At 37.9% G+C, this 23,797-nt stretch overlaps 1 protein-coding gene across 2 annotated transcripts in view; it reads left to right on the forward strand.

The window, feature by feature from the left end:
- Positions 1-12,116: 12,116 nt before the first annotated feature.
- The window catches only part of LOC129566723 (carbonic anhydrase-related protein 10), a 42,944-nt gene continuing 31,263 nt past the window's right edge, over positions 12,117-23,797 (forward strand). The window contains exon 1 of one of the 2 annotated variants that reach the window (XM_055442924.1): positions 12,117-12,843. The gene's annotated coding sequence lies outside the window, so the exon portion shown is untranslated. The remainder of the gene's footprint in view (positions 12,844-23,797) is intronic. The other variant, XM_055442926.1, reaches the window with a different exon arrangement.

A 23,797-nucleotide genomic window follows, 5' to 3' on the forward strand; every position in this document is an offset into this window, starting at 1 on the left:
GATGCTTGAATTTTAAACAGACAACCGAAACTATTACAGAGTTGAAGTGAGCGATTGAGATAGAGAGAGAGAGAGAGAAACGGTTAAATTTCGAAATGAACTTTGCGGTGAGAAAAACTTTATTTCGACGACGAGATGGTTGCACGAAAAATGCCAGGTACAAAGTAGTTCATAGTCATTGTTATTTTTTATGGGAGACGCGGAGGCACTTTTCGTTGAAATTTTTCATATAACGCGCACACGGGGAAATGCGCATCTCATTTACCAGTTTTTGGTTAAATAGCACGGAATAATACTGTATTATGGTAATGATGATGATGACAATGTGCTGCCATTGACAATGCAAAATGAAAACGCGGGCGCGAAGACAATGCCCTGAAATTCCGAAAATGCAGCTGAGTGAGAGACAGAGACTGAATGCGACAAACTTCGCGATGTTCGTGTCTGCTGTTGGCGTGACACTTTAATTTCCACTTCATAAAGTTTATGCTAATCAGAAAAGGTATTGTTTTTATTACAACAATGGCAGCCGCTAGCATTTAAGCTTACGATCCGAATAAATTCTTCATGAAATTTGCAGAGACTCAAAACTTTTGAGCTCAGCGCATAATAGCAACGGCAGCAGCAATGTCGACGAGCTGAGCTACGTCATCACCCACCCACCGACCGGTGCAATATTTTCCCATGAATGAACCGGTATATTACATAAATTATTTTTTAAACGTGTGCATTTTGTCTTCCATTTTGCTGTCTTCCTGCAAGCCGCGCATCACATCAGCAGCACACCTGTTTTGTATCGTTCTTTGGCTGGCTCAGCGTGCCATTCGCGATACCATGTGAGTACATTGTGCCGTGTGCCCTGTGCCCTGTGCCCTGTGCCCTGTGCCTTGTGCATTGTGTTATAAATAGTTCACAAATTCACATTCGTGCAAACAATCCGAAATTTATGAAGCGTATGCATATTTTATGGTATTTTTTTGGTGAACTTAATTAGTCCACGTTCAACGTGCGGCGCGCTCATTTTATCGTCTGACTTATTTCACTTATAATATTTTATTTGCACGGGGAGTATTCCGTATTTATTTTTTGTCTTCTTCGTATGCTACTGCCAGCGACAGGGCCCATACCAAAAAATAATGAGCTGAAACGAACTGTCTTCATCCTTAATTGACGACGATTTAATGTGCATTTTACTGAAGACGACGATGCATGAAAGGAAGAGAAAAGAAAACCAACTCGGCAGCATTCCATTCGTTCAGTGAATTAATAAATATATTTTTGCTCGTTTATTTAGCTGAAAGGTGCATAAACTTTACCAAACAAGATCGAATGAGTTTAGAGCGAAAGTCACATTGAGATTCTCTCAATTTGCGACTTTCTCTCCGAATTCATGCAAAAAGCGTTGGGAGTTTAAAATTTTAATTAACTCAAAGTTTTGCACTAAGCACAAGTTGACCCAAAACGCACACGCGCAACTATAGAAGTGCTGGGTTTTTTTTTCGTCTGAAGTCCAGACACAACCAACTGAGTAACTAGCTAGTATTGAATGGCTTTTATTAATTGCAATTAAAAACATGCGCTTTTGCCATTCAACAGAACGTCGAGAGTTTATGTAGGGAGCGCCATCAAGTGCGGTTGACTATAATTAAAAACTTTCTGAATGACTCATTAGGAATCATCAATTCTTTGATTTCATGCGTAGCATTTCACTTGAATTCTTCGACATTCGTTTGCTTTCGAAAAAAACGACGTAGTTATTTCTTTAAAATTAAAAGCTAAGGGTAACACAGCGTAGCAAAGATGGCTGCTTTTAAATTATGAGTTTAGGAACTTAATCCTTTTTCATTTTATGATGTTTATATTTTCAAAACCGCAGCGCGTTTCATTTTCAAAATTTGTTTTATTGCTTGTGTTCCCCCCCGTCTCTCCTTCAAATTAGCGACAATGCTAAAACGACATGGAGCCACTTGGAACGTCAATTTAGAAACGGAGCACTTCTCGTCATTCAGCGACAGTTTCAATGGCAACTACTCATCATTCGGAAATTGACCTTTATTTCGAACAAAAATGTTGCATTTGTATCAAATTGCTTGTCGGTTTGTTCAAGAAACTTTCTTACTTCCACACTTTAATCTTCTTTGCACAAAAATTCAAATGGAAGCAAACGAAGAAGACAACCGCGAATAAATTGCAGTCTTTAGATATTTTTTTTCTTCTTTTGTTGTTATATATTTTGTTACTGTTCATGAATTTTTACTAAACTTTTCTTGGTTACGGCCATAATCTGTATAAATGCGATGATCATAATCCATAATACAGAATTATTGTGCCTTTTGAATGGAATTTGTGCTAAGACACATTATGGTGAGTTGCATGAAGTGCAACCGCAGCTAAAAGTGCAGAGATTTTATTTTTCCACCCAAAATGCGATGTCGACGCGATGGAGAGTATAAGAGATCTGGAGAAAGAAATAGAAAAAAAACCATGGACAAAATGCTTTGTAAGGGAAGTGTAGCAATAATGCTAAGCCGCGTGAAAGTTAATAAAATAGCGAAAATATGTTAAAGCGTTATAAATCTTGGCTACTTTGTTACAGTTGAGTTCTTATAGAAACATCGTAAAAGAAAAAAGTCTCGTCGTTTCTCTCTCTCTCTCTCTCTTTCTCTCTCTCTCACTCTCTCTCTCTCTTTGAACAAGGCATGATAAGAGAAAATAAACCGTCCAAGTTTTGCCTTGATTTCCATGGTTCGAAAGTTTCTGGTTTCCAATGTGCGCCTGGGGCGAGTCATGACGAGAAAATGAAAAGAAGTTGAGTTTTTTTCTTCTTGAAATTCACAACAAAAAATCAATTTTCTTATTTACATCTTTGCACAACAAAAAAAAAAACGCAAGAAACACTAGTATAAGTGGCTTTTACTTTCTTCCAATAAAATTAACTGCTATACCTGAGAGCGGGAGAGGGAGTATGAAGACATGAGAAATATGTATATGAAAATTCCCCGTTTCTTCGCCACCAATAAATATTCTATTTCGTTTATTCGGTTAAGCAAACTGGTTTCGTCCGGTGGAGGGAAATTAAACCGCAAATTTGTAATGAAATCCATCATAACGGAAACGAAATCCACCCATTTTGCCTAGAGATTTCAATCTTTTTTATTAAATCGTCGCAACGCTCTTCACTCTTCGTAGACTCTCCTCTGTCTCTTGGTGCTTGTTCTATCATTTTTAACCTTTTTCCATGTGCTTGCGAGTAATCAAAAATGGATTGTCTTCTATGCTTTGCCACGACTCCGTTTCGCTGATCGCATCAATTTTTGCCTTTATACAAATAAAATCTGCTATCTTTTAATAAGATACTAGATTTGCTGGTGGAATTATTTTTCTCTTAACTTTCTGCTGGTTTTCTTTTTCCAACGGAAATGTATAAAATAAACATAATTTGATTTGAAAAGTTCATCTCCGTTGGAGTGTGCCAGTGCTAGAATTCAAACGCATACTAGGGGCTAGGAACAAGTTGTGTCATTCGTATGTATTCGCATATATTCATGCGTTCGTGGCTTTGTTATTGTTGTTGTAAACTCACTGCGCTGCGAATATCTCGTATACAAAATCACAAGAATTCACGAATATTCGTACGAATTCGTCTCAAGCGCTTGTGTTCCTACCCCCTAGAACGTATATACACAGCACGCTACTCGTGAGTTTTGATGCCCCGCCAATTGCAGTGCGAAGAATGTAACACCCCAGTTGAAATGTATCGTTTTTGTTTTGGAGCAGCAACAGCAGCAGCTGTAAATGATTTTTTTCCGATGTGTCTGGACGAGCAGAGCGAGCACAACGGCATAAAATAAAATACCAACGTGTGCTACGACGAATGGTAAGCGGAAGGAAACACAAACGAATTGAAAAATCTGACAAGCAAAAAAGAACGAGGCGAAATCGAATCCTACGCATCAAGTTTGTTCTTGTTTTCGTGGACCCGTGTTCTGATTTTTTTCTGCCATGCTGAGCCCAATGTTGGTTGTTGCTTCTTTTTTTCTCTTCTCTTCTCCGAAATAAAATAAAATTGTTAAATTGGCATTATTAGTGATAGCAGTGAATGTAAAAACAACAACAACATTGAGTAACCTACGGTGTTCACTGAAACCTGGCCGAACCGAAGTCAACTAACCCCAGCATTTACGTACTGAATTTTTTTCTGCTGCTTCTGTGTGCCGACGAAGGTACAAAAACCAACGAAAAAAGAATCATCATCGGCATGGGTGGGTAAAGCGCGACATGTTTTCATTCGTATTCTTCAGCTATACACGATGTTCGTGTTCTTCTCGATTCAGTTCTTCGTTCGCCGTCGAGAGAATAAAGTGGAGTGCGTTGATTGAATTGAAACCCTAAAGAATAATACAATTTAATGTAAGATTGACTTCGGGTTATTTAAGTCAACAGCCACAACAACAGAAGCTGACAACCAACTTAAAATATACAAACAAATGTTACAACAAAAGACAAAAATGAATGAGCGAGCGAGCGAGCGAGGGAGAGAGAAAGAAAACGAAAAACGCCGTCGACAATGTTAAACATTGGCGTCTTTTCATCTCTCATTCTTTGAACGTCTCTTTTTCTTTCTACTGTTGTTGTTTGTCGTTCCCCGTGGCAGCGACACCGTTGATACGGATGCCTCCATTCTTGCCAACACTCGCCCTCCTTCCACTTTTCAATGATGCTCTGTTATTTTGCCTTTTGTTTGTCTGATGAGAATCATATTGTGTTACGATGTGACACACATTTTTATTATACATTATAAATATCCAGTGTAACAAAACGAAATGACGACAGCAGCAACGGCAGCAGAAGAACGGAGAAGAAGAAAAGCGCATGAAATGAATGTGTTGTTCACATAACTAGAGGTGAAAAATGTATTTTGGCCATGTTGAAATTGGTGTGCGTATATGTTTCGTACGTTGTTTATTCTTTGGCATTTGATTCAAAGGGTTTCCCATATATATTGGAGGCGCGTGCTGTTCTATGCCTATATGAAAGGGAAAAAAATGAAGAGACAAGCAGAAATAGACGACATGCTCAACTTACCAAAATAAAAAACCATAAGATTACATAAATTTTACGTTGAATTATATTAATGTTGTTATTCTTGTTTATTTTGTTGATGTGTGTATGCTGCTGCTGTTGCTACTGTTGTTGTCGGTTGTATTTTATCAAGAGATAAGCGTCGTTTTCCATAATTCTTACGGTATATTACACTTTAAGAATGTCATCCGCGTTTCCATTTGCATTGTATTCCATGCGTGCAGGTGCGGGTGAGCGCAACAGCAAATATGAAATTGCTAGCTAATTCATTCCATGCAACTGTCATATTTACCGACAAAAATGATGCCATTTATTCGTCCTGTGTGGAGAGTGTGTGTGTGTGTATGGTATGGATCCCGACAAATGTGTGCGCGAGCGAGAGTGCCCCACCTTGTTGCGGTAGGCAAGCCAAATGGGGGATATGTGTATGTTGGCAGAGTTTTGTTTTTCTTTTCCGATGATATGCGATTGACAGCAGATAAATCAACAGCTCAACTTATCACAGCTACTGCCGTTCCAACACTCAAACCGGATAATTCGATTTTGCTTTGCGAATTCCGGTCAGTTATGTCAAGCAGAAATTTATTATAATCTATTTATTGCGTTACTTTCTCCCTCCTGTGTGTGCGTTAGCGTGATATTCGTTTTTTTTTATCACAGACTATCCAAATGGAGGTAATTTTTGCAATTCAGGTGTGGAAGTGTCTGTTTTTTTTTTATTGAAATTTTGGCCTGGCTAAACGGTAAAAACGGCAACTTTTTCCATTCAAATACGAGTTTGAACATAAAACGGCGGAATTTTCTGAATTGACGCTGGCTGAATGGAATGCAAAATTGGCCATTTGTCGTGAAAACAAAAACTATTGTTCATCAGTCCACCGAAAAAAAGAAAGCAATACGCTAGTGAAGAATGACGGTGTGTCTAATGCATTAATAGGTTGGCAAACAATTTCGAAACCATTTCATTGCCGCTATCTATATCAATATTCGCTCGTTTTCATAATCAAGTAATGGACATTATTTTCCCCTTAGACTCGTAATACCTGCGTCCTGCGTTGATGTTTCTCTTATTTTCCGTTTGATTGAAAGTATTTTTTTCATCACTTTTTGTTGTTGCTGGTGTTGGTGTTGGTGGTAGTGGTGGTGTTGTTCTTTGCCACAGCCGCATATTTCGAATGAATATTGACAAATAGCACATCCGATTGAGGCGTGTCAAAGACATCACCATAAATAATAAATTGCAAAATGCGCCGACAACAGCAGAAAAAGTCATCATATTACATGTACATACACAGGCGTCAAAGGTGAACAACGCGCGCGCTCACCAAAACACAGCACGAGAGAATGAGAAAAAGGAAATAAAAATAATAAGCTAGGCGTGGATTGTGAATGCCGATTCAAACAGAGAAGAAGGAAAAAGAGGAAATAAATGGAGAACCAAAATGCTATAAATATGTTTCAAAGCGAAATGTCTATCGCAACGGCCGCACAAAGTACTGAGAGACAGAGGCGCTCGCTTGGTTGTTGTTTTTTTTTCAATTTTATTTTCGGCATTTGGTCGCACTTTATCAATTCAATGGCAAGCTGTCGTCAATATTTCTTTAGCCATCGACTTTCAATGCGAATGAGAAAAGTTTTTTGTTTTGTAATGAATTGAAAAAAAAACGCAATACACCCAATCGTTAAATGGTGCCTAGCTCTGGAGCCGTAAAAGCTAAATCGCTGAAGAAATGTAAATAATGCGAAAAAATTTCGTTAGCTCTGCATATTGTTCGGCCACTGCCCTCTGAACAAACATTTACATTCGAAATTAGCTGTCGAAAATGGTATTCGCCCCTCCAGTGCTGGCTGCTCAGCTGCTCCATTGGTTGATGAAAACAATTTGCCATTGCCAGATTTACAATGATATTCATTCACATCTAGGTGCAAGTAAAAGTGGCTGCAAATAATATTAAATTGATTGAAGCTGATTATGGGATTTTATGAAACCAAAAAATGGAGCCGTTTTAATGGGCTACTTCATAAAAGCTCATCCAAAACTGAGCAGATAGATGCATGCAGCGTTCAAACATCGACTTTTTCATCATTAGTGGCAAAACATTAAAATATGACGATTATTTGTGCTTCGAGTAACTCTCTATCCAACACTCAAATTACACCAACTTCAAAACTAATAAAATCTAAAGAGCAATCAACACAACGAAACGAATTCAAGATAACCATAAAATGTGAGCAAGAATTAAAGTCAAAAATGACGACAGCAATGGCATACGAAATGTTGTGATATTCGAAGAAATTGTCTGTAAACATTCACAAATTGGATAAACACTTAAAGCATACACATACACAACCACAATATCGTTTTATTTAAGCAAAGTGTTTTGAGTTTGGCCGAAGATGAGCGTACAGCAGGAAAAAAAAGCATGTTTCAACTGATGCTCCAAGTAGAAACTGTCGAAAATTTTCGGTGTAATATAGGAGCCGAGAGAGAGAGAGAGAGAGAGAGAGAGAGAACGAGTTGAATAATCTTGGAGTGTTGATTTGTCTGTCTGTAGTGTTCTGTGTGTACGAATGCCGGTAAATGGCCTCACATTACAAGAGTTTGACTTTCGAATGTATTGCGGTAAGGCATCTCCAACGTTGATTTACATTTCAACTCGTTCGCAATAATATCTAAGTTAAACAGACGAGCGAGCGAGAATTAGAGAGAGAACAACGGGAAAATATGAAGCCTCTTGTTTATTATTTTACTTGAGGCTTCCGACAAAACTACGATTCGCAAAATTATACCATTTCATTTAATTTTATTACTTGCTCTCCCTCTCTGTGCCTCTCTTACGCTCTATCATTATGCCCAAACGGTGAAAACTAGTGTGTTAAAATCTAGGGGGAAAAATCATTTTTTTCATCTTTTATATCTGCACGCATCAAGTAATAACTTAGAAATTCAATGGTATGCATGTAAATCCGAAATATCCATGTATATTCAACAATATTCGTCGTGAACGACAAATGAATATTACTGAATATAACATAGATATGTCAAATTTACGTGTATACGAATGAAAAATAAAATTAATAGTGAATCAATCCTTCAACCGTAATTTTTGATTGATTTTGGTAGATAACGGTGAATATTGGAACATTTTTTGTCATTACAGTCTAATGAATATTATTAAATATACATAGATATTTGAGATTGATGTGCATACCAGTAAATTTGTGCAGATTGTATCGTCAAAAATTGTTCCAATATTCATCGTTATCCACCAAAAACCTTCAAAAGTAGTTCAAATTTTCGGTTGAAGGTTTGATTCACTATTATTTTTATTTTTTCAGAGTTATTTGCGTTCTGAAAAATCGCGTGAAGCCCCTAGGTTGAAATTTAAATACTCGACGAAATCCAGCATATTTGTTCTGAATTCCGATTTGTTGGTGAAGAGAAGGCACATAAACGACTTTTGAACTTGATGGGAATCTCCAAGTTGAACTGTTCTATAATTTTGAACTGGCTGTTCGTTATGAATCATCCACATTTCATTACAGTAATCAAAGAAGACATAAAATGCACGCTGAAATCGTAGATTTCAATTCAATCACAATGAATGCCAAAGTGATATCCGCTTCATCGAAATGTGATTTATTTTGTGTGCTAAACTTTCAAACAATTTCGTATTCATTACATTGGTTTTGATTGATGCAATAACTGTCATATTACCATAATGCTGTTTTTGGAGATTACAAACACACATACACACACACACTCACTCTTTCGTTCCCAGTTGAAGTGATTCAAGTGGAAGAATTGATCTCATTTTAGTTCAGAGTGCGCAAATAGCGACATGCAGACAAAATGGCAAAGTTTTATGCAAATGAAGTTTATCTAAAATCATAAATTCCGCGTGTTTGCACTCAAATACGGTTTTCTCATTAATATTCCCAAGCAACTGCATCAACTTGCAGCCAAAGTGTGCTGCAATACAGGAAAAATTAATGATACCGAAATTTATTTTGCAGAGTATTTGTTTGGAAGAAAATTTACATAATTTGGTGTTGCTCAGCGTAAATTGACTTCTTTTTTATTCCGTCGACAATGTCGCACCGTCTAAATACAGTTAGAAATAGAAGTTTTGCACGTGTGTACGATTTACAATTTACTGCAAGTACCTGCTTGCTCTCAAGTACTCTGTCTGGCAGTGGAGTGTGCACTGGAAGATGCACAGATTCACATCGAAAATGTACAACAAAACTAATTAACAAGCACAAAGTTACACCAAATCTAAATAAAGATTCGGGTAGTGAATTCGATTAAATCGCCGCAAAAAACGCTCACTTTTTCACCTTTTCTATCGCCATGCCACAGTTAGAATTCGTTTTTTTCTCGTTCTCAAAGAACTCTTTGGCAAATGATGCAATGACATCACATTTCAAAGCGTTCAGTTAGTTGGATACAAGCGAGTGGGTGGGCTTTTTGTTGACTTTTTTTCGGGAATCGACTGGTTTCTCGAGAGTCACTTTCAATTCTGTCACTGTGTTGACAGAACGAAAAATTAATATGCTGCATGGTTAAAATTGATCCATCGGTAATTGGCTGATTGAGAACATGATGGCAGCGGCGCTTCGCTCCGTAGCAACGACACTTGTCCGCTATTTTTCTCTCTGTATATATCTTGTGTTGGAATATCGATCATTCAATAACTAGTGACGTTGAGCTTGGCAACAGTCTGATGCCAAATTTAGCATATAAGTGAGTGCGATGACCATTGTTTCTGGGGATATGGCAGAAAGTTGCCGGTGACGTGGATCTCATAAATATCTGGTATTTATTAAGCGCTCCCCCTCGTTGTTCATTCACACCATCCAATGTGGTGGTGGTTCCACCGAATTCAATTTTTTGCTCAACAAAGAGTCAACCAAATGGGACAGAGAAAGGAAAAAATGAATATTCGACCAAAATGACAGCTGTGAAAACTCGCATCGCACAGATGGTTGGGCAGATTTTAAGGCACACTCGCTGATGCACCGTTTCCCAAAAACTAGTGGTTATGAATGCGTCGAACGTCAACGAGTCCACAAACAGAGGAAAAAAATCGAAGCTAAACCATTAACAAAGAGCCTCGAGAAAAGCGAACGGATTAACGAAAGAAACGAGAAATAACATACGGATAATAACGGAATACAACGAGAGCGGACAGTGAACGTAAACAACAGAACATGGAAGGAGCAAGAGCAGAATGCATGGGAAAAAAGAGCGAGAAAAGCAACCAAAAGCAAACGTCGTCGAAACGACAAAATCTATGGAAATGAAATGGTGAAACCAATTTATTTGATGGCATTTTTAATCCCACTGGCAAAGGGTTGAGTTGCTTGCAATGTGTATGGTGTATGTTGCAGCCGGTAGTTTATTTTTGTTTCGTCGATTTTCTCTCATGTCGTGTGCGGACATTTTCAGCCATCGACACTAATATGTGCTCGATGCAAAATGAGAATATGAGCTTGGGCAAACGAAGAAAAAAAAAGTAAGCGACCAAGTGCTCGCGAGAGAGAGAGAAGAAACCGATTTTCGAAAGAGAGAAAAAAATCGAACAAAAAGCATATTTTTTAACTTGACAGCGAATATCGACGTAATCCACAGTCTCTGGCTATGCCATTTGCATTTAGGTGCCAGCAGCGGTATTGATAGCATCGAAAGCATTCAGTATTAATCTATTTCTTTCTCGTTCGCTCTTTTTTCGGTCTCTTTCCCTTCTCGTTTTGTTTTGTTTCATTTTTTTTGTCGTCGTTGTCTCCTGTGCTCTGCGAAAACTGATCAGCGTTTGGATGTGTGTGTGAGAGAGAGTGAATTTACTGTTTATTGTCGAACAACAAACTCATGCAAAGTCATTCCAATCTATTTGTACACTAGCTGCTGTACTTCTGTCTATATGTAATGACATAATGTCATTTAGTTCTCGATATAGTAACGATTGAACCAGCGTTCGAACATGATATCGAATGAATTTTAACAATGCGAACAACGGATTGTAAACGTACGTACATACCATCCGTCCCGCGCTCGAATATATGGGGATGCGAGGTGCCTGTGGCTCTATTGAGTACCCGCCGTGAAATGATTAAAAATCCAGCACAAATGATACTCACTGCAGGCACTATTCAACTCTCGCACTCTCTTTTCGGTCGATTTTTTTTTTCTGTTGCCACTGTCAACGGTAAGACACGATAATTATTCGAGTGATTGGATGGAAATTGTCAAGTCGTTGAGGATAAACAACAAATCCAATTCGATTCGGTGAAGAAAAAAGGAATAAACGAGCGAAAAACATAACAAAGATCGAGCTGAAAACAATGTTAACGCACGTCGTTCAATTTTATGCACAATTGACATTGGCAAAAATGCGTTTCTTTGTTGAGGCAGAGAATGCCATTCGGTTAAAAGATTCAATCTTCTCTTTTACCGCTATCATCATTCGATGGATATCGAAAGTTTCACGCAAACATACAGCATATTTGTTCGAGTTTGTCTTGGGGGGATAAAATGCTAACGCGAGAAAAAAAAATCACACACATACAATCGGAAAATCTGACCAGTGAGCAATAACATGCCAATGTGTGTCTGTCTCTATTTGTAGGTTAGAACCTTTGACAAACCGGCAAAATTTGAACGATACGACCAACTGCGCCGACGCCTTAGAACACCATGCCAACCAGCAACGGAATGGAAATGTGGAAAAAATATCCCACGAAGGGGAGAATACCAAGAGAGGATATTTTATTTGTTGCTGTTTGTTTTTTTGTACACAGAAAATGCATCGTATCCACTCCATGTGCAGCCAAAACCGTACTTAGCTCGCCTTTCAAAAACAACTAGTACTGGGTGTGTGGCAATGTGAAATCTCCATGGCTCAAAGTAGCGGAGCAACGGTCGTCATAGTCGTCGTCGTTGTGAATGGGATGATATGGTTCAACACAAACTTCGGGTAGACCTGTTCACGATTTTTCATTGTTGCCATCAGTAAATACTCACTGCTCGTCGCAGACGGACGCACTCAATTTTCTGTAGTCGGGTTCGCTGAAGGTGGTCGTGATTAAAATAAGAGCTGCACACGAAACCATACTGACTGGTTGACTGGTCACTGTATGAAAGAGTGAGTGGTATCAATTACAATAAGAAGAAAACTAATCAGATTATCTTTTAATAAGAAAAAAAGAAAAAAAAACTGCTAGCTGCGGCAACGAATGAAACGAGAGCGAAAAGAGGAAGAATAAGAAATTTGTGTGTTCACGTAAACAAATGAATTGAATCCATTTTGAATACGGTGAAATGAATGTGTATAGTTCATATATGTCTGGTGTTGATAGAGTGAAAGCGAAAGAGTTTTGTAATCGCAATTGCAATAATGTAAAATGAAAGCGTTGGAACTTTTTTTTCTGTCTGTTTTAGTTTGCGATAAATAGAGAGGATTTGATAGTATTGTTGAAGGCGTTTTTTGGTATTTGCTTCGTTCATAGTTTTCATGCGATTTTTGTGTGAGCCGTTTCACACTACGTGAGCTGCCTGATGAGATCAACATTAAATGTGTAAAAAATATAGAGAGAAAAAAGGCAGAGAAGTGAAGAATTTCAAGCTGAAATCCAACAAACAAAAGAGAGACAGACATGACAGAAATTACGACAAAAACGACGATTTCAATGAACAACTGACTGAAGAGGGAAAAATAAATCCGGGAAAAAAGAGCACAGCATCTGTTATTGTTCTTCCGAGTGAGTGCACTTATTTCCATCTATTCATCCTCTCTTTTTTTGTAGTATTTTTTCTCTCTCTTTTTTTTGCATTTTGTGTTGCACTTCGTCTGTTACTCTCGTCTCGACGACTGTATGCATTCTCCGAAAATTCCGTCTACTTTTCCAATTCTCACTAAATGCGTTGCAAAGTGTTGGAGCTGAGGAGTGATGCACATAACGATATCCACTGTCATCGCTTCCACAATATCATATGTGTCATCCAAAACAATAATCATAATGATAGTAATTGCATAGAGGTTCAATCCGTTGAGACTTTTCCCAACACACCGTACACTTGATGCTGGAAATTTAAATCCAAACGTGACAAAAATGATCAACAACAACAAAGACAACAACGAAAAATTGCATACAAAAATAAAAACACAAACATTTTGCGCAAATATGAATGGGATTCTACCCTACCATTCTGCTTTTTTATCGTTCCTTTTTTGCTAACAGCAGATAATAACTAGTGATTTTAGTTAAGTACCTAAGCTGTGCGTGTAAAATATCGTGGATGTATACATAAATGCTGATTCAGTTGTTTTAGTCTCAATGTGACGCATCAAGCATCATCGATCACATCAATAATTACCACAGATCCAATCTCTTTTCACTACTTCGTTTTGCCATACAACAACATTTCGTTCCCATCGCGCTTTTCCCAACGGAATCGTACCGTTTCAGAGCTGAAAATTGGAACGAGTACACATTTTACTGAAATCGAACCATTTACAGAAAGAGTAAGCGAACGTGTTTCATTTAGCGGAAAAATCGATGGTGAAATTGAAATATATTAATTTTCTGTCGAATTGGTTTTATTTCTCTTTGCATGAAAATGAAAATATGTCTCCGTACGCACAGGGAATGACACTGTTACACTCTGGCACATATTTCAAGCTAAAAATAAATTTGATACCAGGAAAGTTTGAAATGTTCTTTTTTTACCTTGTCGAAATCATAGAAACGATACAGAATATTTGCAATGTATGTTGTGATACACATCGACATCAAAGATTCATCGGAATCGCAAACCATTTTCCGGAATGTGCAACTCGTTTAATTAAAGCAATATATCAAACAGCAACTTGCATTTCGCTTGCGTAGCCAAGTGTGCGTTATTGTCTAAATGATTAAATTATTCGAGCGTTTTTTTTTTCATTTGTTCAAAGTAGGCGCATATTGTTTAAAATAAGCGAACTTAACGAAAATAAAATGCTTGAATTTGCTACAATTGTACATGCAGTGAGTGAAGCTATTTACTTTGAGTCAAAGAGCGAAGAAAAAAATCAAATAAATTCACTTATATAATTATCTTCATCGTTTTTATTTTGGGCATGAGAAAAAAAGGGGCGGCATATTCGGTGTGTATGAAAGAAAGCTTTTATGAAAAGTATAAAATGTGATGAATCGAAACAAAGAACGTGAAAAAAAACTGACTCTTTTCTTTTTTTTCCTTTTCAAAAAGTAATATTCCCACATCAGTACGCCATTAAACATCGTATAATACACTGGCAATGGGTGCTTTAACGTCGGCAGCGCTTAGAATCATTGGAAAAATGCTCTCTTTTGTTCACTCGCAGAGTGTTTTAATTTCTTTCTGTCTAGCAAAAATAACACTTTTTTCAGTCTCTCATCGCTCGACGTCTGCTGCAGCAGCGCAATGGCAAAGCCTGAGTGAATAAGAGAGCTGTAAAGCTGTTTTTCCCATCGACGCATTTGTTAATTTTGAACACAAACACTTTTGAAGATAACAAAATATATCGCAAAGGGAAGAGTTTTTTTTTAATGATTGCCTGGTAAATTTTTCAGTACAGTGTTTTTCTTCCCTTTTTTGTTGTTAAAGGACACACAAGGTTGATTTTTTTCCTTTCTTTCTTCTGAAAATACTCGCGTCAAGGATGGAATTTGTTTATTTTTGGTTTAATTCCTCGTTCGTGGCTCAAGTACTTCGATCCGAGACGCACTTGAGAAATATGAAAAAATCCAATTAAATAATTTGTTCATCCAAAAAGCAAAGATTTTTTCTACTATTCTCTTTCCCAACTCAAAAGCAAATCTATTTTGCGCCTTGTCTTTAGTAAATAAACCCGTTTTTTCGCATCCTTTTTTTCTTTCCAAACCAAAAGTGGAATCGCATGAACGCAAGGTGAAGAGCATTTTGTAAATGTTGGCATTCCCGTGTGCAAATAAAATGACTAACAGTCACCCAGTTGTATGTAACTGTATGTAGTGATACACAATTAAAACTGGCTAAGTTGATTGAAATCATGCGTTTTGTATGGAGACAATCATGTTTAGTTATTCTTTCAGTCAGTCGACTAATTTGGGACATTTTGACTAAGAGTGATTTGTGATTAAAGTTAACTGCAGTTGCTTATTTTGTTCGAGACAATCACATTTAGTCGGTCAAAATGTCCCAAATTAATCGACGAAAATTTTCCACACGGGTTCTAATTTGGACGAAATAAAATTTAAAAAAAAAACGAAAGAAATAATTCGTTCACTATTTTTGTGCGAAAGAAAGAGATAAACTGGCGGTGAAGAAAAATCCACTCAATCTCGTCATCCATCAAAATGCACGCAATATATTAAGTGGTTAAATACGTGTCTGCAACTATTTTAAAGCCCCACAAATATCATGCATTCCAAACACCAGCCACGCAAGAAAGCAGAGAGAAAGAGAGCTGGAGGGAAAGAGTGTGTTGTTGAAGGAATAAAATGGGAAATGGAAAATGATTCGCATACCTCACGTCGTCGAATTCAACATCTATATCATGAATTCATGAAATTCATATAAATAAATTATGATAAATTGGATGAGAGTGAGAGCGAGAGCGAGAGGAAGAAAGAGAGAAAAAATTCGGGAAAATGCAACAAGCTCACAAAACACACCGACTAAAAATGCTGCCAAATGAATAAAATAAACGGAGAATCTGTAAAGCACATATTTACTTTTTTATATTTCGGTGGGAAACTTTGTTTTAATCGTATTTTCTTGTTCGATGCCATTGCCACTACCACAGCCGTGTTGCCGCTGACTTTTTGAGTCTATGAAATCCCGCTGATGCACTGATGAACTGCATATGAAAAACGCTAAACGTGCAACAACAACGGGGAAAAATGTGTGCGGTGAATTCAACAAAACAACCATAGATCCAACCATGAATTTTAAAAGACTTGAATATTGCAACGATGGATTTTTAGCACTGGTTTAGCTCCGTTCGAGCTGGTCGGTTGGTCGTTGGCTCAATTTAAGTATGCACCAAAAATGTTTCCACTAATTGCAAAAGTTGAACGCCATTTTTGTTGTCGGTTGGAATTCTTTTCTATTTCCTGTGGCGACTACCGCCACGACGATCTTTGAAGTTTTCACTCCATTCCTCTCGTTCTCATATGTTCCGCATTTTTCTTCTCCTACTGTGGTTCTTCTTGTCCATTTTCTCTCTCTCTCTCTCTTTCTCTCTGTCTCTCTCTCTCTCTCTCTCGCTCTCTCGCTTTTATTCCTGGGCAAAAATTGCAAAAAACTTGCCGAAGATATGTTTCACATCGGTATACATAAAAAATGAATCTGCAATGAAACTTTTAAGGTTTTTCCCAAGACTTTCGTCTCGTCGAAGCAAGAACAGGAGCGAGAGAGTGGGGCGAACGAAGCAGAAGCAGAAGAAGAAGAAGAAGGAAAAAAGTAGAAAAATTAACACGGAGCAACATCGTTGAGTGCATTTAAGGCGGAATCGAAAGCGATTCATTTCCACTTTTCAACACTAACACCGAGTTTTAAGTCGATGTCATTTGGATATTATCGCCGTGTTTGGGTGCATGTTAAAGAAAAGAGAAAAAAAAAGCGGCAGCCATCTTAATGGATTTTCATATTTATTACACCGCATTTGGGTTGGTGGTATTGTAATAAGCACCAGCATTCGAAATGGCCAACCGAGAGCCGAAAATCAATGGCAGTGGGATAGAAAAAAGAATACGAAACGAAAATAAAACACAACATGTTTATTACACAAATTGCTTTAATATCCGTTTCAGTTGTGTATGTGTGCGTGCTTTTTTCTTCGTTGTGCATCAAAGAAAAATGTTCGTTTGAATATGGTTCACACCCAAGCAAAAATACTATCACAAAGTAGTAAGAGATAGAGAAACTTGTGTAAGTAAAATAGAAAACTTCGAATACACATTTTTATTGGAGATTCATGCTGATGAGACTTTTTAATTAGTCAAGTCGTATTTTTTTCTCATTTTCTTGTTCAAAGTTCGTGACCATGTTTACTTTGGTGGACTTTTTTTTCTGCTCTGCACTTTGGATGTTTCAACGCAACGCTAGCAACATGTTTTGATCAAATAAAAAGAATAAAATGTTCATGTTGTTTTGGACTTTGTACGACGTCAGCATCAGGCAAACTCCGGAGAATGTTAAGTTTGTTTGCGCGTTTAGTTCCATGCAATTACTAGATGAAGCGTATAAGAGTTTGTTAAATGAAGTCAAGCGACGTGCTGTTTTAAGCAGCGATGCTTTTGCCTTTTACTTTCAATTATTATCATCCAGAAATAGAGACAGAAAAACTTCCTGCTACACTTTATTAATGCTATAAAATTCTCTGTTGCAATGTTGTTTCCACCACACTATTTTCTAGCTGCCAAAAATCTGTTTTTTTTTTGGCTTGATTTAAACACAAAGCTCTGCATTGTATGTTGAACTAAAATGCAGATAAAAATCGATTATATGTACGTACAATGCAAATGAGGTGTAATCACTAACACCAGCTGATGCAAAATGAATCGGTTTCTGCGTTGTTCAAAGAAAATCGCAGCCTGTGCATGAAAAATGAAAATTTATATACATATAAACCGAACATGCATTTGAATATTGTGTGTACGTATACTTGTTTAGGCTATGACCTGAAAATGTCACGGATATGTGAGACTTATTACGGCTCTAATTATATCTTTATTGCCAACAATTGCCTCTGAATCGGTATGTTTCTATTTAGTCGGGAGAGTGAGCGAGCGGGAGAGAGAAAGAGAGACTGAAAGAAATAGCAGGTGTTGATTCATATATGCATGTATTTTGTTAATTGCTGCTATTTTTCAACATTCATTGAAGTTTGACTCAATTTGCTCCCGAAAACTCTCTCTCTCCCTTCGTCACCTCCACCGCAACCAAATCTGCCTTTGATGCCTGCACACAGAAAAGAATCCCCGGAAATTTTGGGTGTTCGCCGTAAAATTTGACATTTATATATAAATTTCTATATACATTTTACCGGCAACACTTCAATTTTCCGGGCGATGACATATTTTCGAACATTTTATCAAATACTATGTATATTTTATCGCTTGAAATGACAGATGGCGCTAATTTCTGTTGGAATATTTGAAATTATGTCATCGCCCGGAAAATTCAAGTGTTGCTGGTAAAATGTATATAGAAATTTATATATAAATGTCAAATTTTACGGCGAACACCTAAAATTTCCGGGGATTCTTTTCTGTGTGTGATGATATCTCTTGCATGGTTGAGGCTTTTTGTATACCAATAAACACCCAACCTACCAATGTAATGAAAAACATTTTCCGAGTTAAATAAAGAAAAGGAAGTGAAAGAGAGAGAGAGAGAGAGAGAGAGAGAGAGACACACACACACAGAGAGAGAGAGAGAGTGAGCGAAAAAGAAAAGAAAAACACTTACGGTGAAAAGGAAGCTAATACACACATTGCATTTAAAGCTTTATTCAAATGTTTTGCTAGAAATAAGAGATTTTCTTCGTTCCGTCTTCCCCAAGCGTATTTGATGTATCAGTGTATGTGTGTTTGTGTGTTCGTTTTATGGATGAACTTTACAAGTGGTTGCTTTTATGTAAATCAACTACAAGCACCCCAAACATCTATCTTAAGCAAGACAAAATGATAATGTTTCCATGTTCACTTACTCTCTCACTCTCTCGCTCCCTTCCATTTCGTGTGTGTCTGTTGAAACTCGCAATCTCACTTGGTTAAAACTTAACGTTTGGATTTTCCACGCTGGACGCAATGCATTTAATGCATACAAATCGCTCGTACAAACTGATGAAAAACACTCAACAGGAAATAAAACTCAAGACACGCTAGATGTATGTGTGTGTATGTACCAAATTTATCACACTCACTGTACGACATTTCAACTAGAAAAGCATTTAGAAATTTAGCCACTTGAAAAGATTACTACATTCGGTGAATTGACGATGCGTTTTGCGAGTACCGCCGCACACGTACATATCACATTCACACAGAGCAGCCTTTTGAAGACAAAAGATACCGAGTCGCTCGCTCTCACTCCTACTCTCACTCTTCCACAGAAAGCGAAAGAAAAACAAATCTAATCAGAAAAGTTTGCGTTGGGAGCGGGAAATCAAGTTGAATGTGTTATTTGGTTAGTTTGTGTGTTGTTGCAAATGCAAGAAGCGGATATGAATAAAGTGCTTGATTTCGGAATTGTGTTTGTCGCAATTGCGCCGGCCCACATGCCTTTTCAAACATCAACTGAGGGAGAGAGAGAGAGAGCGTACGCTTTACACTCAATCGTCGGGCATCAAGTAGTGGAAGAATGAGTTTCCGCTTTGTACATCTCTTACTCACTCTCCTTTTCTCTGTCTCACTTTCTCGTCGTTGCTTTTCACATTCGTTTGTTTGCTCATCGCAAATAAACTTGGTACTTTTGTTCGAAAAGCAAAAAGTCCAAAACCATGGCCTCGCGGTTGTATGTTCACCATCGGATTACATTACAAAAGGCTTTTTCATGTCCATTTTCGCAAGTTTGTTATTATTGAAATAATTTCAAATGTGCTGAATATTTAAGTTGCACATTTCCGTATCAAATCAAATCAAACAAATGGGGTTTTCATATCCATCCGTGCATCTTGCAACCACCACAACCGGAGAATAGTTCGAAAGAATGCCGACTTCAAAAGCAAATTAAATTCACTCAAGTTTGGATATCGTTCGAATGTAAATGAAAAATAACCGAAATACCGGATTACAGTTTCGTTCTGCAAAGCCGAATGAAAACAAAGGCGCACAAACAGTAATGGCAATCGATTTCTTATATTTCACAGAGGAGCATTGCAATTTGTCATTATTAGCGCAGTAATTACATCCGTTTATGGCCAGCTCACCTGAGCCAAAAATCGAAGATCGTCCATTTTCCGATTCGTTCAAACACAAACGAATTCCATACGCCGAAACAAAACGAACGAACGAACGAACGTAACGTATGAAACTCAGCATGGAAATGGGAATTGAGCACGATTAAAGCCTGTAAATAATAACATACACCTTATCCTAATTAGCACTTGAAAGTTAAATTAAAATAGTTTTGTTTGCACGGTTTTTCCCAGGCATATTTACTCCGAACACACTCACTCAGGTCGCTCACTCACATACACCACTTTGAGGTATTCAGTTAATGTTTGGCGTTGAGGTTATAGCATTGCGCCCGTGCTCTGCAATTTTAATTATAATGAATTTATCGAATGCACATTACACATTATCCGGAACGATTGTGTGTTAATCGTTTGTGCCATATTATCTGTATGTGTGTGTGTGTGCGATGTGCGTGCGTGTTGGGCTTTTTGTTTGTTTGTGTATGTAAGAGTGCAAAATGGGAGAGTGTATTCACAAATTTGTTTCAAATACGGTTAGATTAAAGTGGATATTTGAAATGTGATTGTAAGTACTTCGTCATATTAATGAGTTTTGGCGGGATTCCGTTTTATGGAATGGTAGAATGTAAAATGCCATTTGTGAGCTATAAAAGTGTATTTCGTATGCATAGCCATAGCCAAAGCCATGCCATTCTTACTGATCTGTCTCTCCCTTGCTTTCTCGTTCTCTCCCACTCGCTCTCTATTTCATCCGGACTCTTCAGTTGCCGTGTGTCTGTTGTCGCAGTCATCGTCGCCCATTTCACGGCGAACGGCACGTGAAAAAATGCTACGCCACTGAAATGAATAGCATCATTATTCTACCGCAACTACATTGCAGTTCGAACCGAGTCGAGTTGTTATGCACGTTGCAATTACTATCCCCTCAATAAAAATGAAAAATTTAGGGAAAAAAACGAACGAACGAACAAACGAACGAACGAACGAAGCAGAGAGCCAACTCTCGCGCTTTCTCTCTCTGTCTCTCTAACTCACTCACTCCGGTCGATGAGAGGCTTGGAAACGGAAAGCAAGAACCGGTTCACGCTATCGAGTGGTATATCATTGTTTCAATGAAAATTAATAGTTTTCAAAATGTTATTTTCAAACTGTACTAAAATTTTACCTTCCTGCACGTAATTTATCCATTTTGTAGGTTAAACGCGCTAACCGACCAAACGCCACGCTTATAAATTGCATTTGCAACGGGCAACACATTGTTCCAGGCTGCTCAATGGCATACTGAAATATGCATGCATTCATTTTGCTCACATTTCAAACGAAGTCGTTTCCTCTGCTTCTCTTTCTCTCTCTCTCTCTCTTACTCTTTTTCCTATAGACCGCTGTCTCTCCGTCTCGCTTCACTATTATTAACAGACGATAGAGCTTTATTTGGCATTCGGTTGTTTACTGGTGGCTGCCATCTAAACTGTAGCTCAAGCATCGTTTGTGTATGTGTATACAAATGAGTGCAAGGTGCATGCAATTTTTGGAGAAGGCAAAACGAAATTTATGAAATTGCAATGCAAGCAGCCAACGTCGACAACGTGGTTGTCCAACAACAAAACGCTTCACTCGCTCAAACGAACATGCAAAGCCACAGTGTAGTCCATCGAAAGAGCTCTTTGCACATTCGAAATGCAATACATCTTGGCTGTCGTTTGATGATAAAATGTCGAGGCCAAACGAAAATTCCAGCATATTTCGTGCCATTACCCAAATATTACTTTCCGTACAAAGGGTTTTTTCACAGCGCCGAAAGCTAGTCCATAGCACACAAGCGCATGGCATGTCAATATGTATACTGTTTTCGAAGGATGCACATTATGCTTATGCAATGTTTACGGTGTGAAATGCTACGGTGTTTGATATGAACTGTACACTTTGGCGAGGCAGGACCTAAACGACGAATACTTCGGTTTTAATATTGCCATGACAAAAGGCTCAACGGATCGATCAATTTTTTCAACACTGATTTTCTTCATCCACCATTTCGACCAGTTTCCATATCATGAAGTATTTTCACACCGATTTTCAGCCATTTCTCTGTGAATTTGAATATTGACCGCTGAGATTTGCAAAAGGCTTTGTTTTAATGGCTAAATGACAAACGACATACACATCGTATGTGTTGCACTTTAGAATGGCACATAATTTCATGTGCTAACATTTGAATCATGGTGTTAATGCGCAATTGTATGACTGTGAAACAGCTTTCAAACCAGATTCCCCTTTTGGACAAGTGCTTCAGGGAAAATTCCAGCAGCCGGTTGCAATTGAAACTCTCTCGAGATACAAACACATTCGCTCTTGAGTGTCTCAGCTGTCTGTTTGTTTCGCATATACAATGGGCCATTTAAAATGAAGAGAGCGAAAGAAAAGAGTGTATTCGCAAAACAAACCGCCGCTTCTTACAACATAATCGACTGTTGATAATTGCACCTAACACCTTTCAAGTAGAACAACCGCATAGTTTTCTTCTGCCTTCCCGCCGTACTTCGCCATTGTTCGACTTCCAACAACGGAAAGCAAGAACGGAACAATGCACAAAAAAAGAACACACCATTCTAACGATGAGAATCCACACAATTCACATTCAATTTTCGTGTGTTCAACATTTTCCAAAGAGGAAGAGAACGAGGGTGATTGCTTCTTTTTTACGGTCGTAATGAAGCGGTAAATTTTCGTCTTGTCGCCTTAAGATATCTAATTTCAGATAAGTACCGTGTTGTTTTGCTACTTGTGCATGGTAAACTGAAAGACATTCGAAACGGACTGACATATATCTTGTTGTGTATATAACAAGCGAAAGGAAGAAAAAGAGGAAGAGAAAAAAGCAACACAATCTCATTGCATTGCGTTACTTTTTCGATTCATGCGAAGGGGAAATTAAGCTTTCTTTTCCGCTTCGAATGGGATCGTTTTTCCGTTCCACTGGGCTGTGCTGCGTGTTGTCGTTAAAGTAAATAAATGGATTTTCATTACGCTAAGTCGATTCCAGAAGATTTAGTTAGCACAACAGAAACAACACACAGCATGACACATAATTTAACCAAAGGTTAAAATTGCAGCATCAATTACGCGGTTAAAGGTTTCAATTTCGCATACACACACACACACACATACATACATACATACATACATACATACATGTGTGAGAAGTTATTTACCTTAATCGATAAATTGAGCCGATTAACACATGATAAAAACAATGAATTGAATTGAATGGCGTGCTAACACGGACATTGAATGGAAATGCCGACGCAGATTATCTGTCGATCTGTTTCGTGTGATGTGTTTAATTGAATTGAAAATCTTTAAAGCAATTTTCAATGGTTTTATGTTCCGACCATGGCATCCTTGGGTCATTGGGTCACCGACACTCTTATCAATTGTGCGTGTGTCACTTTGATTGTTTCACATTTTGCGGTTCAACGATCTTGCAATATTCATTGAATGGTCATCGTGGGAAATCAATTTCCGCGAATTGAGCTGAATAATTCAATTATGGCATTTTATTTCGTCCAGTCCCCGAAAAAAAAGGAATTCATTAAAACCATTTAACATAAATTTTCAATTTGTCAACAGTTCATAGCATATGGCATTGATTTGCATGTGATGTGACAGTGAAAAATATATCTGATTGAAAGAGAGAGAGAGAGAGAGAGAGAGAGAGGGCTGAAAAAAGAGGCAGAGCATTCAATTTCGTAGGCGATCCCATTTGCGAGTGTTGACACAATTCGGTGAAT

This window comes from Sitodiplosis mosellana, unplaced genomic scaffold (genome assembly GCF_009176505.1).
Source record: "Sitodiplosis mosellana isolate CC-2019 unplaced genomic scaffold, AAFC_SMos_1.0 Smas_scaffold_4, whole genome shotgun sequence".
NCBI lineage: Eukaryota > Metazoa > Arthropoda > Insecta > Diptera > Cecidomyiidae > Sitodiplosis > Sitodiplosis mosellana.